The following is a 19,879-nucleotide window of genomic DNA, read 5'->3' as shown; positions in this document are numbered from 1 at the left end:
TGTTATAAAATAAAAACTTATTACAAAAAAAAAAGTCTACAAAAATGAATGGAAGGTCCAGCTGAATATGTTATTATCAAGATTGGATTCATTTCAGAATTCTAGTATCATGAAATAACTCCATGACTATAGAAGCAGTTTGTGCCTGCCATACATGATTTGACAATTCTTTCTTGAAGTGCAAATTGCTTCCTTTCTTCGAGTTAGGGCTGTAGCTAAGGGGTAGTATTTATATTTTGTATATAGAAGATATAATGTTCAATCTAGTAAAAAAAAAGCTGTTCAGAGGTAATTTATGGTGAAGAGCCATTTATACATTAAGAAATGTAATTAAACACAGTTTACAATTACCAGTTACAGGTCAAACCCTAGAACTATAAATTTAAAGACTCTCATCATTACATTTATCCTTTTATGTAAATTATTTCCTAAATAATACATGAATTGTGTTCATTCTGTGAGCTTGCCTCGAAGGGTAGTATCAAGCGGATGCTCTTGTCATAACAAAATTCATGAAACTACTCGGATTTTGTAAAGTGTAGCAACATAGGGAGTTATTGTTATATTTGTAGCTGTTAAAGGTTTAGAAATAATTCGTGGTTTACTAATTCTAAAGATCTTTGAGTGTATTTTGCAAAGTGGCACAGAATTCCATAGAGCTTAGGCTAAGGCTTTTCAACGATCACACAGATAGAGCAGTGGTGAAATCCAAAATTTTTTACTACCATGGGCGTGGCTTGGTGGGCATGGTGTGGCTTGGTAGGCATGGTAGGGGAAGGATACTGCAAAATCTTCATTCCGACCCCACTCCAGGGGAATGATATTGCAAAATCCCCATTCCCACCCCACTCTGGGGCCAGCCAGAAGTGGTGTTTGCCAGTTCTCCAAACTACTTAAAATTTCCGCTGCCGGTTCTGTGAACTGTTCAAAATTTCCGCTACCAGTTCTCCAGAACCTGTCCGAACCTGCTGGATTTCACCCCTAAGGTAGAGCCGTTGTTCTCTTTTTAATGACAGGAAAACTTCCACTTGTGATTATTGCCATTCTTTTTGGATAAGAAGTATTTGATAATATAATCACCACTGCTTCTCTTTGCTACCCTTGACCATGCTAATGAACAGGAATCCTCTGAAAACTTCAGATGTTCAGATATTTCTATTTTCACCCATCTGCAGATCTAGTCCCCTGGAGACAGTTTATCAGATTCACTGTTTACTTGTATTCTGGCACATATATTCTAGCTAGTTAAATATTTATCATCAGAAGAGGAATATTCACTAGCAGACATCTATTAAACCTTAGAAAAAAGAAAAAAGCAAAGTTGTTCCTGTATACCATATTTCTAAATATCAGCTGTACAAATTATAGGAAAATTAGGATCTTATTTCTAGCTCAGCTACATAATGTGCTTTAGTTGTAAGAAACTTTTGTTCCGCCCTATCAATTCCTTCCACCTAATATTAATTTTAAACTTTTCATATATATTCTCCAGCATTAATATAACTTACATATTTGATTCATATATTTTCATGTTGTAGCCCAGCATTACACACTGATAGAATAACTGAATAGGGAAGCAAGCACTTGTTTTATTAATCCTTGAAGTCAATTAATTTCTGAACATTTTTTTTAAAAATTCAGATCAGACCCAAAGTAATGCATATATTTCAGTATTTTTTTCAGTTAAACCAAATTGGTTTAAATATTGGCTAGTTAATGATGTCATAATTGATTGGGTCATACTGTGCACATAAAAAGGTGGGGCTTCAGTCATACAGTTGTGGCTGTCTCCAGTGGTGGGATTCAATTTTTTTAACAACCGGTTCTGTGGGCGTGGCTTAGTTGGGGGTGTGGCTTGGTGGTCATGTGACCAGGTGGGCGTGGCTAGCTGGTCATGTGACTGGGTGGGCGTGGCTAGCTGGTCATGTGACCGGTGGGTGTGGCTATCTGCATAGGGACTACAGAGGGCTGAAAAAAGTCATTTCTGACTGGTCCTTGCACTTTTGACCGGTCCTCGCACTTATGACCATCCTCACATTTATGCCTGTTGCGGCATTCTTAACCGTGACACTAATTTCACAACTGCTTCTCTTCATCATGGTGACAAGATAGGGCAAAAACGTAAAATGTGAGGACAGTCGTAAGTTTGAGGACTGGTCAAAAGTGTGAGGACCAGTCAAAAATAACTTTTTCAGCCCTCTGAGTAGTCCATATGCACAAAAGGACTACCCAGAGGGCTGAAAAAAGTGATTTCTGACTGGTCCTCGCACTTTTGACCAGTCCGGTCGGTCTTCGCACTTATGACTGGTCATCATTTATGCCCATTGTAGCATTCTTAATAACCATGTCACTCATTTCACAACTGCTTCTCTTCACCATGGTGACAAGATAGGGCAAAAACGTAAAATATGAGGACAGTCGTAAGTTCGAGGACTGGTCAAAAGTGCGAGGACCAGTCAGAAATAATTTTTTCAGCCCTCTGAGTAGTCCATATGCATAAAAGGATACAGCAATAGAGAGGGATGAAAGAAGGGAAGGGAAATTAGAGTAGGAGTGAGGGTAAGAGAGGGAGGAAGAGAGGAGGAGAAGGAGAAAGGAAGAGGAAGTAGGGAGGAGAAGAAGAAGGGGAGGAAGAGAAAGTAAGAAGGAAAGAAAAGAGAGAGGTGGTAGGTTTGAGGAGAAAGATTGCTGTACAATAAAAAAGATGAAAGGGAAGAAAGCCAACCCCAAACAAATATAAAGATATTAAGATAAAGAATGAATTGTTAAACTTTAAAGAATAAAAGAGAACAAATATGAATAAATAACAATAATTAGAAACACACATACAAACATACAATGTATTTTCTTTGAACAGAGTATTTGGCCGGTTCACAAATTTAAAGTGTTTAGTCATTTCAATTAAATTTACAATTTCTATATTTCCTTTTTGCCATATTTATTCCTCATCTATTTTTGTAAAAAACCAATATTACCCTTCATCTTCATCTCTAATCTTAATCAAATTCAATTTTTCCCTTCTATTCTATATTATACCCCTTCTCATTGTCATCTATTTTTATATCCATCCTCACATTGGTTAATTATGTAATATTACAGTTGTTTAATATAAATTCAACATTTTAATATAAATCAATTAGTTATATAACTACCTTTTTTGTATATTAATCAATATGAACATGAATATTCCAATTATTTCCATGCAATCCAATTTCTTACAAATCAATTAATTATATTTACCAATAATAATAAACCAAATAATTTCCCCCATATATTCCTCCAAACCACAACTTAACCATTTCTGCTTTCAACACAATATACAATTAATAGTATCTCAATTATTACAATTCCCTAGTTAAATAGAGCTTTTTTTCTTTTGTGTTTTAAAATCTTGAACTCTCCTCTTTTCCCCTAAATTTCCCACTGTTTGCAACTACCTTGCTTGGTGAGGAAAAAGAAAAAGAAATCTCTCTCTGCCTCATTTTGCCACATTGCAACAACAGCAAAGCCAACAGCCTGCTTTACTTTCTGTTTCGTTTTTCAGCATAGCTAGGGGGAAAAAAATCAGCACTCTTTGCAAGCAAGCAGCAGAGCCTTGAGCAAAACAGCTGAGAGCAAATCAGCTGAGAGTCGGGAGCCGATCTAAGCAAGGGCTAATTAGCCTATGCTGAAGCTCCGCAGGCAAATAAAATTACAAAAAAACACCGAACCCTTTGTTAAATTGCTGGTTCGCCCGCCCCTCACCCACCACTATTTATTGGCAATAAATAGTGGTGCGGAGGGGCGGGGCGAGCCAGCAATTTAACAAAGGGTTCGGCCGAACCCCCTAGAACCGGCAGAATCCCACCACTGGCTGTCTCCCTCTATGGACCCTTTCCAGTGCCAGTCCTATGGCAAAGTTGTATCACCTTGACACAAGGGTGAAATGCTCCCGGTTCGCCGGATCCGGTAGTGATGGTGGCGGGTGGTTCGGAGAACCGGTAGCAAAAATCCCTGCGCCCCCTCCCCATGCCCAGCTGAGCCGCATGATCATCAGAGGGTTTTTTTTTATTTTTAAAAGCATTTTTTCTATAACCTCTTCCAACGAAAAAATGCTTTTAAAAGTAAAAAAAAATGATGATCGCGCGGCTCAGCTGGGATCATCAGAGGCTTTTCAAAGCATTTTTTTCTGCAACCTCTTGGCCGAAGAGGTGGTAAAAAAATGCTTTGAAAAGTCTCTGACGATCCCAGCTGAGTTGCCTGATCGGCAGACATTAGAAAAAATGCTTTGAAAAGTTAAAAAGAAAAAGTTGGCCATGCCCCCCAGTCACATTACCCCACCCCCACCAAGCCACGCCCACAGAACCAGTAGTAACAAATTTTATATTTCACCCCTGCCTTGACACTGTTATGAGGGATATTCTAGAATGGAAAAATCCGTGGGTAGTTTTAAGGTTCATGTCATGACGTCAAAGTTTTAATTCATACTTTTAAAACTTCAAAGTCCAACTGAGCCCAAAATTCCTGTTGCTAAAGGAGACATTTGTTAAGTGAATTTTGCTCCATTTTACAACCTTTCTGGCCACCATTGTTAAGCGAATCAGTGCAGTTGTTAAGTTAGTAACATGGTTGCTGAGTGAATCTGGCTTCCTCATTGACGTTGCTTGTCAGAAGGTAGCAAAAGGGAATCACATGATCCTGGCACACTGCAACTATCATAAATATGAGTTAATTGACAAGCATCTGAATTTTGATCACATGACCATGGGGATGCTGCAACCATCTTAAGTGTGAAAAATGATCATTAGTCATTTTTCTTCGGTGTCGTAATTTTGAACAATCACTAAACAAACTGTTGTAAGTCAAGGACTACCGGTAAAAAAACAGATTAAAGCAAGCTGCTAGGTATGTGTATTTGAGGTGTGCTGATTTTTATTCCCATTGCATGGAGGTGAAAGCCTGCAATCCTTATATATGGAAGTAAGGCTTACCTTAGCATTTGTAATTAATTTAAAGTAAAAAAAAAAAAAAAGAAAAGATGTTGCATACAACAGCCTATTGTCAAATGTTTAGTTTAACTTTTAGGCTCTTGCAATCAGAAAGAATATAAAATAGCTTGTATTATATTTAGAATTAGGGAGATCTGGAACAATCATTTTCTGGACATTAGACTTTCTGGGAACTAGCCTGGAAGCAGAGCAAAGTAAAAGCATAATTAGTAATTAATCATCTCCTCTGGGAATTTGCAAATGATGGTGATTTCATCTACTCCAAGAATGAAAAAAAAAATGTCTAAAGATGTTCAGACTTCAAACTAACTCTGTACAAGACATAAGATGAACGCAATGCTTTTATGGCTAAAAGCTAAATAGGTTTGCAGCTAGCAACTCATTTTTATTCCTCTAATTTTTTTTCCTATACTTTCTTTCTACCTATATGTATTTACCAAAGTTTTTACAGGAATATAAAACTCTTTGGGGAAAGGTGCAAAAAAACTTCAATAGAAAAAACAGCAGCATGTACTCTATAAGAAAATGATAGTGTTGCTATGAAGGTTTTGGGAGAATATTTGTCTGGTTACCTTGAATTAAAAGAGTAAGAACTAAGTACACATGGTTGGTGGAGGTCATTAACAATGTTTTTTTTTAATTTTTAATTTTCATTTCATTTTCATTTTATTTGATTTATATACCGCCCTACTCCCGAAGGATTCAGGGCAGTGAACAGGCACAAGATAAAACACATAGAATACAAAAATTTAAGAACAGAAGTAAAATCGAATTAAATCAATTTAGCCCAAAACAAATTTAAAACCCCAGGTTAAGAACAAATTAAAATTTACATTAAAATTTACATTAAAAATAGAATGGGAGAGGTTAGGCCAGACCAGCCTGCTGAAATAAAAAGGTCTTGCGAGCGCAGCGGAAGGTGCATAGATCCGGGATCCTCCGTATCTCCGGGGGGAACTCATTCCAGATTGTAGGTGCCCCCACAGAGAAGGCTCTCCCCCTGGGGGCCACCAGCTGACATTGTTTGGCCGACGGCACCCGGAGGAGTCCCTCTCTGTGAGAGCGTACCGGCTGATGGGAGGCTGTTTGCGGCAGCAGGCAGTCCCGTAAATAACCAGGCCCTAAGCCATGGAGCGCTCTAAAGGTGGTAACCAAAACCTTGAAGCGCACCCAGAAGACCACTGGGAGCCAGGGCAGCTCGCGCAGGAGAGGTGTTACATGGGAGCGCCACGTCACTCCCATAACCACCCGCACAGCCGCACTCTGCGCCAGTTGGACCCTCCGGGTGCTCCTCAAGGGGAGCCCTTGAGAGAGTGTTGCAGTAGTCCAGGCGGGAAGTGACGAGGGCATGATGACCGTGTTTAAGGAGTCCCGATCCAGAAAGGGACGCAACTGGTGAATCAGGCGGCCAAAATCAGGCGGAAAATCCTCCCGGTCACGGCCGTCAAGTGCTCTTCTAAAGACAGCCGTGATTTAAATGCCACCCTTCTCCGGAGACTCAGGGCGGCTTACAATGCGTTAAGCAATAGCCTTCATACTTTTGTATATTTATACAAAGTCAGCTTTGACCACCAACAATTGTGATCTCACAACCAGCAAATCATGCTGGACAAAGAAATTCTCCTGAATTTTCATCTACTAGTATTTTTTATTTTCATGAAAAACATTTTGTTTTATTTTTCTTTCATTGGAAAAATAATGTTTGAAACTGGTATGTGTTGATTGTGCCATATTTTTATTTATAAAGTGGCCAGAGGGCATGCATGTGAATGTCTTATCTTCCACTATACAATTACCTTCCCAAATTCCATTGGTCGGATTGAAATACCAAGGAAATCAGTAAAAAAGAAAACCTTCAATGGTGCTATTACTGTTACTAAGAATATTAACGTGTTAGAGATTTTGTTCCTTCCTTCAAGAAATTGGAACAGGTTATCTACCCAATTTCTGTGCCCGCAGATTTAGTGAAGAGTTTTGAAATTTGTACTCGGCCAAATGGGATTGCCATGGGGATAGGATCAAAGAAGTTAAGATAACAATCCCAACCATGCAAGTGAAGACACACTTTTTAATGTACTTTGCAACACATGGGGAAAAAACAGGGATTTAATCTCATGTATGTGACTGCCATCTTGATTTTTTTTTAAACTTTCCCCAAGGACAAACCTGTGTCCAGCTCATATACGTACAACTACACTTTATTAGGACACAAGTGTCCATAATAGCACTAGGTGGCATAATATCTTCAGGTGTTTTGAATTCTAACTCCGTTTAGGCCCAGTCAGGCTTCCTTCAGATTGCAGCAGTAGTCCAAAGAAATAGCAATAGTACTTAGCCTTATATGCCACTTCATATTCCTTTACAGCCCTCTCTAAGCAGTTTGCAGAATCAATATATTGCCCCCCAAAATCTGGGTCCTCATTTTACTGACCTTGGAAGGATGGAGGGCTAAGTCAACCTTGAGCCGGTCAGGATCAAACTCCTGGCAGTCGGCAGAATTAGCCTGCAGTACTGTATGCTAACCACTGCACCTCCGCCTGAACCTCTTTCAGTATTCATGCACTTCTAGACATGTGAAAAACAGAAATAAAGAGCTGAAAAAGTTGAAGATTTCAAGATGCAATGAGTTTCCTACTAAAAAGCTATGCACAGTGGTGGGGCAGAAAGAAGATGGACATCAAGCCAGGAATTTCAGGAGTCTCACATAGTATTTTATTAGCCAGGCTCTTTCCTCTCAACACAGAATCTCTAGAAATCAATCACAAATTTAATCAAATGAAAAGCTATGGTATGTATTGCAGAAGATACATTCCAGGGGATCTGCTCCCAAAAAGACAAATATATTATAGTCATACTGCTAAAGTGAATCATAAACATTCAGTAGCTGAACAGATGCTAAACAGAAGTTCACAACAGTGCCTTGAGTTCCAAGCCTTGAAGTAAATTATAATGGGGGTTGGTTTATTTACCCATGAAAGCCAGCTGGGTGACTTTGGGCCAGAGACATTCTCTCAGCTCAACCCACCTCCAGGGACATAGGGATATGTTTGCCACCGTGTCTTATTTGTAAAAATAATAAAGGCTGGAAATAAATAAATAAATACTTCTAAATAAATGTGTGATATGAACCTCAGCACTGTAATTTGTAAACTCTATCTTATGGCTTATCATAATATACAAATTCAGATAATTACAATTATCAACAAACCACTATTAAAGACATTATGACTTAGCATGTTGTGTAAATCATTGGGAGGATTTTCAGCATTTGCAGTAGGGCAGCTTTACCAACTTGCCTTTTTGTGGTGTGTAGGCAACATTGGTGTTCATCTAACTAGGGCGCCATTTTGGGGAACACTGGTTTACGGTGTGAATGAAATAGACCTAACTTCTAAAGACCTCGCCAGCAAGGTCCTTTCAGAAAAATGGAGAATGGCCCTGACAGCCATATCTTGCTGCCTACAAGCTGCTAGGTTTTGACAGCTTGGCAGCTTAAAAACAGAAAAAGAGGCATGGATCAAAATGGAAGTGGTCAGAATGGTCAGGCTCAGGGGTGAAATCCAGCAGGTTCTAACAGGTTCTGGAGAACCGGCAGCAGAAATTTTGAGTAGGTCGGAGAACTGGCAAATACCACCTCCGGCTGGCCCCAGAGTGGGGTGGGAATGGAGATTTTGCAATATCCTTCCCCTGCCACGCCCACCAAGCCACGCCCACAGAATGAAAGGAACATAGTGAAATGAAATGAAACCAATAAAATGTAACACAATTATTGTGAAGTGTTGGGTACTCAACAATGAATTTTTCTAAAAAATGAAATGGTGTCTTCTTTGCAGCTGTTCTTTGTAATTTCTTCTGAAATCAGCTGGATAGCTGCAGCTCATGAGATCAGGCAAAGGAAATTCTCTCTCTTTCTTTTAAGGATTTATTTTTTGGTTTTATAGGTTTTAGAGTTCTACTAAGGGAATTGCTAACCTCCTCCTTTTATTACATTGAAAGCTCTCTAAATATCATCATTTCCATGGGGAAGTACAAACATAATGTTCATCATTTCCTTCAGTCCAAGCAAACGGGCAAATATTTTTTTAGCACTCATCTCTCTTCTTAACAACCACTAGCACAAGTACAGCAGCAAAGGCAGTTGATGATAACAGGAGTTTTCTGACCAAAGCAACCCTGGCCAAAAATGGGGAAATCAAAATGGAGAGCAAAATGCAGTACTGTAGAATCCCAGTCAAGATAATACAACATTTTTATATTATTCTTTTCAGTCCCATTTATGGGAAGATCTGGGTAAGGTTTTTTTCCCCTTCCATTTGCTAAATTGGAGCTAAGCAAAATGTTTACAACTGAAGGCCCCATATTAATCCCTAACTCCTGAAGTCTGGAGAGAGATCCAGAATATTTCCAAGAATTGCTGTCAACTTTTTAAGTGAAAGAAGGTGGAATATTAATCTATATAAATAAAAATGTAAATGTCGGTTTGTACATAACCGCACATCTCCTAAAGTTCTTCACTGATTGCTTTCAAATTTTGACACAACGTTGCATTCGACTACGGGAGTGTTTTTATATACCTATATTATATACATGTTACACCTGTGACAGGTAAAAATATGAAAAACATTGGAAAATGTTGAAAGACATTGACAAACATTGAAAAACAGCGCTACCTGCTGGATGTAAAACCAATACACCAACATTTTACCACATGAATTTTGAAAATTAAATCACAAATTTTTCACTAGGTATAATTCCAAAATATATCAACAAAAAAATATCAGCAGTCCAGATACAGAAGACTCAGGTAGTCCTCGACTTGCAACAATTCACTTACTGACCATTCGAAGTTACAACAGTACTGAAAAAAGTGACTTATTACCATTTTTCATGCTTATGACCACTGCAGCATCCCCATGGTTATGTTATTTAGCTGCTTGACAACTGACTTACATTTATGACGGTTTCACTGTTCCTGGGTCATGTGATCACTTTTTGCAACCTTCTGACAAGCAAAGTCAATGGAGAAACCAGATTCACTTAACAACAGGGTTACTAATTTAACAACTGCTGTGATTCACTTAACAAATGTGGCAACAAAAAAAGGGGTAAAATGGGGCAAAACTCATTTAAGAAATTTCTCACTTAGCAATGTAGATTTTGGTTTCAGTTGTGGTTGTAAATTAAGGACTATCTGTATTAAAGATTGATTGGATCGATTGGAAAGATTTAAAGAGCTCAAAACCAGATAAGAAAAATATAGTGCTACAAACATAGCAATAGAAACTTAGATATAGAAATTCATAATTCTATAAAATATAAATAGTTGTAAATTAAAGTAATGGGCTCTAGCTTAAGATAGGTAGGAGAGTAGAAACAAATATATTGTTAACATAACATGCTGTGGTGTGGAGAGCTGCGAAGGCCTGGCCTGAAAAGGTAAGGGCGATGGCGGGTGATGCAGAAGAGGCCAGAGACAAAGATAAATAGAGAGAGAGGGAGAGAGATACATAAAGAAATACAGAGAGACGGGGGGAGAGAGAGAGACACATACAGAGATTCAGAGAGAGAGGGTGGGAGAGAAAGAGACAGAGATACAGAGAGAGGGAGGGAGAGAGAGAGACATAGAGATACAGAGAGAGGAGGAGAGAGAGAGACATAGATACAGAGGGGGAGAGAGTGAGACAGAGAGATACAGAGAGGGGGGAGAGAGAGAGATAGAGATACAGAGAGAGGGGGAGAGAGAGAGAGAGACAGAGATACAGGGGGGAGAGAGAGAGACATAGATACATAGGGGGAGAGAGAGAGACATAGAGAGATACAGGGGGGAGAGAGAGACAGAGAGAGGGGGAAGAGAGAGAGACAGAGATACAGAGAGAGCAGGAGAGAGAGAGACATAGAGAGATACAGGGGGGAGAAAGAGACATAGAGAGATACAAAGAGAGAGGGGGAGACAGAGAGGGAGGATTTTGTGGTTCCCATTGTTTTTTAGCAACCGGTTCTCTGCCCTAATCACCAGCTGCATAGGCATGGCTTGGGGGCTGTCATATGACTGATGAAAGTGAGTGACGTTGAGTTGGCCACGCCCACCAAATGTTCGTGGAGAGTTTGGAACTTCAGCCTCGCTCTTTTAGCCCAGCGGAAGCACCAGACTGGGCCACAGCAATGCATGGCTGGGTACAGCTAGTGATTATATAAAAGGAAAATATATACATACATTTCAATTAAGCCACATTCAGTTTTTCTATTAGTTCTCCTTGCTTTTTGCCTAAATTCTATGTGCTCTTTGATCTGTGGCCTCTAGCATGTCTCTTAATGGTCCAATAGGCCCCTCAATATATTCTAGAAAAGCTATAAACTCTTGCCACACATGAAGCCCTCTCAAGCCTGGCAAAGGCAGAGATATTTATTTTACTTTTTCTATTGGCACCAAAGCAGTGGAGGTGACACAATGGACTGGAAGAAGTAATATTGCTCCTATATCTGTAATTACATAAAGAAAGTGAGAAGATGCAGCCACATATTTTTATTAAGCTTATTGTTGAGTTTCATTGTAAGATTCAGTGATGCATCTTTTCAAGTTTACTGTATTATAATTAATATGTCCATCCAGGATCCCAAGGACATAGCTGAAAGGGCAATACTAAAAGGGGAGTTATGTATCTGATGGGTATGTCTATATTGTTTCAGTGAAGAAGCCAGCCTGCTTGCCAGAAGTGTATCTAAATATTTCCTTTCCTCAGAGAGAGCACTCCTGAAAGAGGTATAAATTTGAAAGTAACTAATTGACTTTGGGGTGGGGGGTGGGGGGGGGAATCCTAGAATAATAGAAAGGAAAAATTGTTCTATGCTGAGAACTCCACTCTGAACACTTCTGATTTGTCAGTGAACCCATAAAAAATATATCAAAAGACAAGAGTCTATATTGAGGCATAGGTTGAAATTGATTAAGCACATCAGCCATTAGGAAATTGACAAATATCAATAACTCAATCATAACCAAATGAAATCCACTCAAGATATAGAAATATTTTACCTATGCAACATGATTCTCCTGATCCCAGACCCATCACTCCAAAACCAATACTTGGATACACAAAGAAGCAAAATTTATTATACCTCACAGGGTGAGAAAACTGCATTTCTTTCCTACTAGATCCTGCATATGCACAGACACATTATACATACCCACCCGGAGGCAAACACACAGGGAGACATGCCCGCATGCGTCTCAGACAAAAAAACAGACTTTCCTATAAATATTATTCTGTCCCTGTCTTTTAACTTGTGGCCACCTTTGACTTCTAAACTGCCTGTTTTGCTGTTGAATTCTGAACAGTTGCTTTGTCTTCTTTGAACCAAGTCTGGATTGAACCAGAATTTTCTCCTCACATATGTTTTAAACAGGCACAAGTATAAGTCTCCAAATCTGTTTTTCTTTCTCTTCATTCAAAGTTAAAGAGCCTGTGGTACAGTGGACTAAAGCACTGTTATTAACAACTGCTGCTTGCAATTACTGCAAGTTCAGATCTCACCAGGCTCAAGGTTGACTCAGCCTTCCATCCTTTCAAAGGTAAGTGAAATGAGGACCTGGATTGTGGGGGCAATAAGCTGACTTTGTATAAATATACAAAAGTATGAAGGCTATTGCTTAACACATTGTAAGCCACCCTAAGTCTCCGGAGAAGGGCGGCATATAAATTAAAGCAAAAAAAAAAAGTTCACCACATATTCACCACATCAAAAACACAGTCAGGTTAATATGATATTCCAATACCTGGAAACAAATCCCAAGGAGAGGATACAGTTGCTAAAACGTTAGGCTGTTCATCTCCTATGAAGATTCATAAAATCCTTTGTGCCCACAGATTAAAAGCAATCTGAGTTTGGACAATTTGGTGTTGATTTCTAGGTTGTTTTTATATACAAGATTCCAATTAACCTAATATTTTAAATATTTTCCCCAAACTTATTCCTTTCATTGTTTTTCTCCCCCCCCCCCTTTCTATCTTGGAAAAAGTTGTTCAAAATGAGGGGGAGGGGAAAATCTCTTATATGCTAAAGTACACCAAAATCCATCTGGAGGATTCAGCTTGAAAAATAATACTAATTAAGGTGGGTTTTCCCCCTCCATGGAGAGAGAGAGAGAGAGAGAGAGTGACAACCTCCTTCCCAACTAACATAAACCCATTGAAACAATTGATAATCCAGTAGCACAAGCTAAAACACACAGGGATTAGCTATAAAACTATTGAAAATATTTTTTTCTTTTTAAAAAAAATCAAGACATTAGGTAGACCAGAGTATTGTTTAATGTCCCAACCAACAGCAAGATTTTTTCTTTATAAGTATTCAACAACACCAATTAAAGGTGCTTCTGACATGAACACAAGGCATGTTTTAAAACTACTACAAACAGATATGTCAGAAGAAGCTTCAGTGGAGTAAATCTAAGTGGATTTATTTATATTTAGATTCATTATAAAATAAGGATCCTTATATAAAACTATAGTACAAGTAATTGTTTTACTTGTCCAGTAATCATTTTATTTTTACCTACAAATCCTTTTCTTTTGTTTTTGTGCCTTTGAGTCAGTATTGACTGGTGACTGCCTGGTTTCTGCCATTTTTTTCCAAAGTTTTTTGGAAGTAGTTTGCCATTTCCTACTTTCTAGGGCTGAGATAGGGAGTCTGGTCCAAGGTTTCCCAGCTGGCTTTGACCCTAAAATGATACTAGAAAATGCTTTTAGCCTGATGCCTTAACTGTTTCCCAATTGGTATTCTTTATTGGTAGTAGCAAAATCTATTACTTAAATATCTGTATCTGAATATTGGACTCTTTCAGAGCTTAACCCATAAGCAGTGACTGCAACAGTTTTCCAAAATGTTCGGAACACCCCTATTTTTAGAAATGGACCATTCCGGTTGCGAATAGCTTTTGTTTTCCCACCAATAAGAATATATGCAGCATCATATTTGTGTCAGTTATTTGGTGTTTTCTGTAGCGGCACTTGAATTTGAGTTTCGGTCATTTTGACCACAGATCTTTGTTAACGTATTTTTTTTTTATAATGTCGGGGTCACGTTTTCCACCAAAAAGAGTACAATTTGGTGATCCAAACTTCAAAAGAACTGTTCTAAAATGTTATGGAGAAGCAGATAGTGATCTGAGTGAAGTGGAATCGGATGTGATGAAAATTTTGCAATGAATGATAAGAACCCGCCGCTGTTGATTCTGACATCAGCGATAATGAAGCTCCCAATGAAATTGATGACCAGGGACAATCTACATTGTGCAATAATTTATATGGCAAGAACAAATTCAAATTCTGCACCTTTTGGAAGCAATAGATCCAGAACTGTTAGTCACAATATTGTTGTGCAATTACCTGGACTATGAGCAGCAGCTAGAAATCTTGGAAATTCACCTACTCCCCTAGAGATTTGGAAATTATTATTTTCTAAAGAAATTATTAGCACCATCATTCAGTGGACCAATGTAAAAATTAGAGAAGAAAGATTGAAGTTCAAGGGATGGAGAAACAAAAAGTGACCTGTGCAATGTGGATTTGATAGAGATCAATACATTTTTTGGTTTACTGCTCTATACATCAATTTTTAGATCCAACCATGAAAACATTGAATGTCTTTTTGCTACTGAGGTCATTATGACCTCATGTCTATAATAGTATAGCCAAAACATATGTCTGTAGTTAAGGGTTAATAACAGGGTAAAATGCTCCTGGTTTGCACCGGTTCAGGTGAACCAGTAGTAATAAAAGCTACTGGTTCGTCTGAACCAGTATTTCCAACAATCAGCTGTGCCGTGCGATTTATAGTCCTAGAAAGCAAGAATTTTTCCCCCCCTCGTTGTTCTAATTACCTTCTTAAGCCTCCTTTTTCAGCGCTGCGCGGTAGCACCTGTGGTGCATATGCCTGCAAAGTGTGCATTTGGTGTGCACTGCTCATGCGCATGCGCATAGTGCACATTTGGCACACACCACGCATGCGTGCGTAACGAACCGGTGGCAGACCTTGGAGGATTTCACCACTGGTTAATAATATGGTTCCCACCGGTACAGAGTCTTCAACAGCCAAATTGTTGTATGATATCCATGAAATTTTAAATAATTTTGAACACACCAATGCTGAATGTTTACATATAATGCATACATCCACAAATGCTCTCATGAACTTGAATAGAAAAATTGCTGAAAATTGGTTGAGTGATCTTGGGAAGGGGAATAGTGAAATCAGGTTTTATTGTGCAAGTTGTGATGGCTCCCAGGCCTAGAAAAGACTGCTGATGCTTGTAAATAAATAAAATGACTTGCTGATCAATAAATGTTTATAAAAGTTCTTGCTAAATGGAAAACAATATAAATTTATTGTATATTGAAAAACCATACAGTAATACATCAGCACTGATTCCCATATTTTTTAAATCTATGTACACACTTATGCATATTAAATGTATAACGAAAGAATCTCAGCTCAGTCAGAAATTGTGTGACATCAGACTACTTTTTTCAATGTTTGGTAAAATGTCACATCAGTAGTGCAGGGGGAAAAAAGACAAAAAGATAAGTGGGGGTGGGATGATATTTATATGATTTAGAGATAGCCTAACCAGTTAACTCTGGGTGTTTTGCATTTTAAAAAAGCAAAATTAGGTATTATTTGTACATAATATCTTAATGTTAAATGTGGAATCTAATTGTCTATGAATGCACTAAATCTTTGCTGTTATTATTTTTAATATTAACATTTCATTGAGCTGCTAATAATGTAATAACTCCAAAAGCATTAAAATGATGAAATATTCAAAATGATATCATCATATTAAAGCTGGGACTCTTGCATCACAATATCCAACATAAGTATGTGAGTCTTGGCATTTGCATGACAATGTCTTCTGTGTGGATCATTACTTGTCAGTCAGATAAGTTTTTTACAGTTTTTCTGCCTGTAATCTTCTATTTCTAGAAACAACTATGATTATGTTTTTCTGTTCTTTAGATGTCTGTGAAGCAAGGCAAACAGATGCACATTGGAAATAATTCTTGCCTTTAGGTTAATTGTTCTGTGGGTTACTGTTGAATGTTTTGAATTGTGAACTACCCAGACTCATTTGCTGAGATGGGTGGCTACAGAAATCAAATAAAAAATAAATAAATTATGAATAACTAAATAATTAGGGTTGGACCTCAGAGTCAAATTGTAGAGCCCACAACAAAAAATAGCAAATAATGGGACCAATTGTCAATTATCTGAGCTCACATGGAAATGTCATGCTTGACGCTGCATGCATCTATATTGTCTCAGTGTCTGAGTTCTCTCTCTCTCTCTCTCTCTCTCTCTCTCTCTCTCTCTCTCTCTCTCTCTCTCTCTCTGTGTGTGTGTGTGTGTGTGAGAGAGAGAGAGAGGTGGGGGGGGAAGGCAGCTTATTGGGAATGCTCTTACTGTAATTGCCAATATTGTACTTGTACTTATCTTAACAATTTATCTTATTTATCTCCCCTAAAATTATTTTATCAATTCCCAAAACAATTAAAGGGAGGAATCCCCCTTTAAAATCCCCCTTTAAAAAACATTGCAATTCAAAGACTATTTTGATTTGATATATTTAAGAAACATAATGTACATGCAAAAAATGCATATAAGGCATTTGAATTGTTTTACCAGTAAAGGAAGTAAAATGATTTTCAGACACCTAAGGGAGATAGGGAGATAATGGATTGTGTTTCAAAATCTGAAAGAAAATGCAGATGTTCAGATCAATAAAGAAAAAAAAATACTGATGCAATATTTGGAAATTTTGGGCAAGTTATTCTTTGTTAAGATTGTCAAAATAAATCAAAGACAATCATTGGACCAGTTTAGGATTAGGGATCATCTCTGCTTGTTTGCATTCTACAAGCTTCCATTTTAGCAATATCACTTCCAGGAATCCTCAGTTAATCTACAACTTTGAACTACTGTATTCATGGGTAAAACTTGACATTTCTAAAAAAACTGAAGATCTCTCAGTCAATACTTTAATTAAGAAAGTATCGATAGTATTCGTTGTCTTTGATTTATTTTGACAATCTTAAAAAAGAAAAAGTTGCCCAAAATTTCCAAATATTGCATCAGTATTTTTTTTCTTTATTGATCTTCTATTTTCTTTCAGATTTTGAAACACAATTAGACTGCATGTCTAATTGGAGTGGACAATCTAATTTTACTGTCCTCAAATTCCTTAGTAAATTTCTTTTCCATTTTAAGAGGAGAGGCCATGTAGCTATTTTGCCATCTGGACACAAATGTAAGGAAAAGGACCTTCCAGTGTGCCTAAGACTGTTATGGTATAAGTAGATTGTAAACCCTCTTTTTTTAAAATTAATCCTCAGTCATTGTCATCTACCCAATTTATCAGCTTTAAAATTCTAAAGCCAAAATATCTTTCTGGATTAAGAAGTAGAGTTTAATGCATCCCAATCATTTGCTGAGTATGTCACTTATTTTTTCACTTAAATTGCCAAAATAATCCCAAGCCACTCCCATTTATTTTTTGAATCCCAGCTAAGAATATATACAGCCCATTCCTGCTAGAAAAACATGTCCTGTCTTATGAACCATCATATCTTGTATATATTGACAGATGGCTTTGTTTGAGGAAGGCTTCATTAGCAGACCTTTCCCTTTCAAAAAGCCCATATGGCACTTTATACTCACAAGAGTATAAATGTGTTCGCTTTTTTTTTTCATTTTTAAACAGCGACTAGTGATCTTTTTCTATGAAATGTTTCTTCAATCCTACAATAACGTTCAATCCTAAAAACCCATTTTTAAAATATATAATAGTACTGGACTAATTCTAGTCTTTATCTGATGACCCCATATACACATTTCTAATAATATAGCAAAGTGACTGTGGATGCTTTGCTTTCTTCCATAGCCTTATCCAATGTAGAAGGGGGGAGGGAGTCTACTCCTTTAATATAGTTCTGTAGATTCACCTATTAAAAAGAGATGCACACTTGGCAGTCTTCTCATGAATGGAAGAACAGATACAGCTCCTTTCTTTCAATAAATATAAATGGGGTCAATCTCTGCAGAGATTCCTACTTCTTCATTTTGATGTAGATATTTTTAAAAAAGTGATGTGACATTTTTTTTTAATGTGATGGTCTCTCTGGAATGTTCATGTCAAGTATATTGTAATATATATAACTGTAGGGAAGGGACATGTCTAATAAAGGTTAGTGATTGATGTGAATTCTGCCTTCCAACCAAACTCCTCTGATTTGGAAATTCCTCTCAAAATGCAACTTAAGCATAGACATTTTTTTTAGACAAGACATCAGCAGCTTCAGAGCTCCTATTAATGCAAAATGGACCAACAATCATATATTTATGAATGAAAGATTGGTGCCCTGATCATCTTTCCACAACATCCCTTTTATTTAAAGTTGTGTGATGGAATGTGCACTTGTAGAAGCAGTGGATGGGATTCTTGGCAGCACAGTATTTTTTCAGGGAGGAGGCATACTTTCCATCAATGAGAAGCACAAAGATACTTTGCAGGACAGAGGTGGATGGGGAGATTCACCCCCCCAGTGGATGAGGGGGGGAAAGAGATTCAGATTAGCCACACCCTGAATTTCTCAGGATACATCTATCAGGATACAGAGTTATAGCTTTAGTTTGTCAAGATTCTGTCCATTAGGCGTAAACAAATAAAACATTGGACTCAATTGGATTTCTCTGTGACACCATTGGGCTTTGGACTGACAACAAATCCATGGTAGATGCACTACATAACATGCAGCTTGATACAGGGGTGGGTTCCAAATCCCGTCGCTACCAGTTTGCTCATGCTTGTACGCTCAGCGCTTCTGCGCATGTGCAGAAGCATCCAGGCTGGTAGGCGGAGCCTCCTGCCACCGCCACTACCAGTTCGCCCGATCCGGTGCGAACCTGTAGCAACCCACCACTGGCTTGATACTGGATATCTCCTGCCTGTAAAAGAAAAGGATTTTAGTACTTCAAACATCTCTTTAAACATTGTATAAATACCTTAGTGATAAATAGAACAAACTGATATCAATAACTCAAAAGAGAAGAGTTATGGAGAACCACATTAATAAACATATAAATGCAAATTTCTGACAGTGTACATCACTCTCTAAAGTTGTTTTGAAGAGCAATATGGCCACCTTGTCTCTTAGAATTAAACAAAGTGACTGTGGCTGCTTTGCTTTCTTCCACAGCCTTATCCAATACTTGCAGTAGGTAAACATAACTGCCCTGGATCTTTTTTTGAGCTTTTGCAACTGGCTAAGAGGTGACACAATGTGCCATGTTAAGGCCAATTGTTGTAATGATCATGTCATTTTCATAACGCAGAGTGCCTCATATTTTCCTCTCTGTAAAATCAAATTCAGCAGGGTAGAGTAACAGGAAATATTGTTGCGTCAATAGAAAGCTGCTTTTTCTGCTATCTCATTGATTGACTAGCTGGAGTGTTCAGTTCATGGGAAGTATGAACATGACTATTTCATATATGTGGTCAGGGGCAGGTTTTCTCTTTTTCCTTTGAGGTATATGTCTGTAGAATTTGTACTTCTGTTTTTTTAATCCATGTTAATAAACCAAGCTACTATTTTTATTATTTTGCCTTACAATGACACAAATCTATGCTGGGGAAATTTGAGGGAATTATAGTTGGGGAATGGTCTGGAATTAAAAGTGTTTGTTCATTTAATAAATGAACTGTATGAAACACAATTCATGACTATTTACAAATTTAGCAGTACAAAATTACTTGGAAATTTGGAAACATATAAATTATTATCCTCTTCCTCAGTATTGTAGCTTTCCTTGCTAGAACAGGTATTCAAAAACATGCT

The 19,879-nt window shown here is 37.8% G+C and overlaps 1 long non-coding RNA gene across 1 annotated transcript in view; it reads right to left on the bottom strand.

Moving 5' to 3' along the window:
* Positions 1–18,407: 18,407 nt before the first annotated feature.
* LOC148114938 (uncharacterized) overlaps positions 18,408–19,879 on the bottom strand; it is a 54,062-nt gene continuing 52,590 nt past the window's right edge. Inside the window, exon 3 of the long non-coding RNA XR_015733420.1 lies at positions 18,408–18,989. This is a non-coding gene — a long non-coding RNA (uncharacterized LOC148114938). The remainder of the gene's footprint in view (positions 18,990–19,879) is intronic.

This window comes from Pantherophis guttatus, chromosome 3 (genome assembly GCF_059756535.1).
Source record: "Pantherophis guttatus breed Tessera chromosome 3, ASM5975653v1, whole genome shotgun sequence".
In the NCBI taxonomy this organism is placed as follows: Eukaryota; Metazoa; Chordata; class Lepidosauria; order Squamata; family Colubridae; genus Pantherophis; species Pantherophis guttatus.
The sequence above is the reverse complement of the archived record's forward strand: the minus strand, read 5'-3'. Positions and strand labels throughout refer to the sequence as shown.